Source organism: Drosophila sulfurigaster, chromosome X (genome assembly GCF_023558435.1).
Source record: "Drosophila sulfurigaster albostrigata strain 15112-1811.04 chromosome X, ASM2355843v2, whole genome shotgun sequence".
NCBI lineage: Eukaryota > Metazoa > Arthropoda > Insecta > Diptera > Drosophilidae > Drosophila > Drosophila sulfurigaster.
In genome coordinates, this window is record NC_084885.1 from 25,846,429 (window position 1) to 25,850,285 (window position 3,857).

A 3,857-nucleotide genomic window follows, 5' to 3' on the forward strand; every position below is an offset into this window, starting at 1 on the left:
GTGCAAATAAATAATATGAACTTACCTGAATTCCTGCAGGAAATATTTAAGAAAAAAATGCTTAAAATCTTTTTAATAAAGTTTCCCATTTATGGGCCCAAATAAAACGATCGTAATTATTTTTATATGTATTTTTCTTTATTTTGCAGTTTTGCAGTTGTCCACTTAAATTTGGTTTTATTTCAAATTTTTTTGTTTTGTTTTCGTTTTTTTTATACTTTTGTAATGTAAGGGTATGTTTTGTCGTACAATTTGTTAATGTTTCTTTTTGTTTCGTGTTTGTTGATCAGAAATTTACAATACAAATCGAAACAATTATTATTATATACATGAAACTTAGTTTGTAAAACAGAATTGCATCGATCTATGAAGTTATTTTGTCGTTGTTTTCCATATCAACTGATCGCAGAATTTCACAGAGTTTTGGTTATACTTTTTCTTTGCAAAATAAGATGTTCTCGATTGCATTTTCGCAGCGTGAAAAGTGAAAAAAATTCTCACACGAAAAAAAAATCGAAAATAAAAAATTTCTACAAAAGATCGATTCAAGTCTGTGGAAATTACATTTTGTATTGAGGTTTGCTTGAACGGAATTTCTCTTTAGCTTTATGTTCATCTCATCGAAATTTGTTGTTGTATGGTTGTAGCGTAGACATTGAATGCAATACAGTTATTATCATAGTTGTTGATATGCTTTTAAATGTATGTATTTATTTGTTATTTTTTTGCTCGTTTGTCTGGTATGATTAACTTAGTTAAACTTAGCTTAAAAATCATAGTTGCGTTTTAGTTCATGTTGTGTGGGGAATTTTTACTAATTTTTCTTTTGTTTTTGTTTTTCATTATTATATGTAGTTTATGTATATTTTTACTTATAGTTGTAACTTTGATTTGCTATGCGATATCAATATCCACAAAAAAAAAACACCACATTATATTCTATAGACTATGTATATATATATATGTATATTTGTTTCTTTGTTTTTTTTTTTTTGTTTTTTTTTTTAACTTTATTTATTTTAAAATGTATTCCTTTTTTTTTGCTCTGCTCTCATCTCTGGCTGCATTTTGTCAGTTTTTGCTCTAATACATTTGTGGTACGTATATTAAGTCAGAGTACGTCATGGTTAGTCAGTTAGTTAGTAAGTAGTTTATGTAGCTTTCTTTTCTTTTTTAAAGGGATCGGGAGCGGGGGGGCGGGTAAATGGATGGCGAAATGCTCGCAACGATTTCTTTAACATTTATTTATTGTAGTTTCATTTATTTTTTGTTCCTGTTTCCCCCACTCGGATTATACAAATACAAATACGCATTTATATCAATAGTTATTATCGTAGATTGCATATTAAACATACATATATCGTATATATATGCGTATATATTTCTGATTTCATATTTACGAATTGTTTTTGTTTTTTTTTTTCAGTTTGCATTTGGCACATTTTGACTTGTTTGCAATTTACACAATATTAAACACGGAATGAAGCTAAACACGCACACACACACACACACACACATAGACTCATGCGTAAGTACAAACACACACTTATACATTCACACATTTGTGTTTATACGCTATAGTGAAAGAGAGAGAGAGAGAGAGAGAGAGCGGGAGAGGATGAAAAATGCTTTTCAAAGTGGTTCGAAGTGGTTCAATTGAGCGAGAACCAGTTAAAGAATGTTTTACTTATTTTCAACTTAAGACAGTTTTATAAACAGATTTGTTCATACGAACTAGTTCCAATATATAAGATTTGCAAGTTCATATGAACTAGTTCATTTTAAAGTTTATATTATGAATTAAATACGTTTTATTTTAATTTTAAACTAAAATTAGTTTTGTAAACTGATTTGTTCATATGAACTAGTTCGTATTGATATATATTTAATTCGTAATGAACCACTTTGAAGCATTTGAAAGCAATTTTGCATTGCTCAAAACGAAGTTGAAGCACGGCGTGTTGTGTTTTGTTCGAACTTAAACCTATTGGGATCTCTAAATGATTGCATATACAACAAATATATGCATATGGTATAATAGTATCTGTATCTGTATCTTCATATGTATGCATGTATATATCTAATAATATCAGTGAGCTAACAAACCGAACAACAGAAACAAACAGAAGAGCACGGGGCATAAACAACAATTCTTAATTGTTTAACAAATAAGAAAAGCAACAAACGACGACAATGATGAGGGGGAAGGGGGGTAATACTACAAATTTATATTGTAGGTGCAAATATTTACAATTCCGCGTTATACTCGTAATCTGTATAAATAATGATCATACAAATGTAATCATGTAATTATTGAGCTGAAATATATACTAGGTATACAATTACTGTCTAAGATCGTGTCGTGTATGTTATATATATGTATATATACAGAAACCCACCCCGAAATAATCTTCGAATCATAATAGCATACAACTTGCATATCAATTTTGATGTGATATCTTTTTTTTTTTTAATGTAATATGTTTTATGTATAGCTGTTGTTTGCATGATAAGCTTATTGGGCTTGAATATTTACGGTACGGTATATGCATACGATATGGATTTACCACATTAAGTACTTGGAGTAGCTAAAGCCATTGAAAGAACCGAGAACAACATTATATATTCTTCAATATTTAGCTAGGTTTTTGGAATGCGCTTGCAATGCTTCTGAAATCTATATATTCTCCTAATTCCTCTGGAATATTTAGTAGTCAACTTCAACGTTCTTCACATAATAAAGTCTTTAAAAACAAAATGGGAAATATTATAATTTTGATCCAAAGCAAAGATATCAAATATCCGCTTTATCTGAATTTCATATACATATATAAAAATGTTTGATAAAGTATTTCTTTTAACTTTTGCAAAATAGAATTTACATTTTCAAATCGGACAATCAAACACAAACATTTGAGAGAAGACAACTGTAATACAGTTTACATTTATAATGATTACATTGAAATAAATAATTTGAGGTAATTTTCTATTCAATATCTGTTTTTGTATTGTGAATCTATATAATCATATCAAATACCGAAAAATGTATCCTGGTTTTAGCTGAACAATTTGCAGATATGCGCAGAAGAAAAATGTTTACTTTAAAAATAATTCTATCTTGTTTTCTAATCAATGTAATTTTAAATTTTTTTTTTTGCGAATCTAAATAATTATATCAAATACTAAGAAAATGTATGCTGATTTTTGCATTCTTTAATAATGAAAATTTGGACATATTTAATTGAAAAATTTGCAGTTATTCGCAGAAGAAAAATGTGTGATAATTATTTGGAGATAATTACCAAATTAATATTATTTAATGAATATATGTTTAATGATATATGGGTAATTGTAACTGCAGTTTAGCCTCGCAAAATATAATAAAAAATAAACAATTCAAAAAATTTGTTTCAAAAATATATTTTGTGTATATTTCTAACCATTTGCAAGGGCATTCATCTAGTCGGCTCGCCGACTACAATTGATTTTGTCCATTCAGTTTGAAACATTATTTTTGTTGCATTGCATTTTTTTTTTTTATATTTTTCTGGTTGTCGTTTCTTTTCACTAACGAGGTAACATTTAAACGTATTTTGAGAATTTTTTTAAATTTTCCAAATTTTGCTTTGTATTTTTGTTTTGTTTTGTTTTTACCATTATTTTGCTGACTTGCGTTTTTGGGACTTAACTACTTACTTTAGTATTGAATTATTTGCCGCCCTCCAATTCAATTCTGGAGCGTGGAATGGGGAGGGGGGATGGGAAAGCGTGGGCGGGAGGGGGGCGTGAGCATTCTGGTTGCTCTTGTCCTTTTGGCCATGTGTGTGTGTGTGTGTGTGTGTGTGTGTGTGTGTGTG

At 28.9% G+C, this 3,857-nt stretch overlaps 1 protein-coding gene across 1 annotated transcript in view; it reads right to left on the reverse strand.

The window, feature by feature from the left end:
- The window catches only part of LOC133848604 (clumping factor A-like), a 135,570-nt gene that overhangs the window by 14,991 nt on the left and 116,722 nt on the right, over nucleotides 1-3,857 (reverse strand). The gene's annotated exons all lie outside the window — the stretch shown is intronic.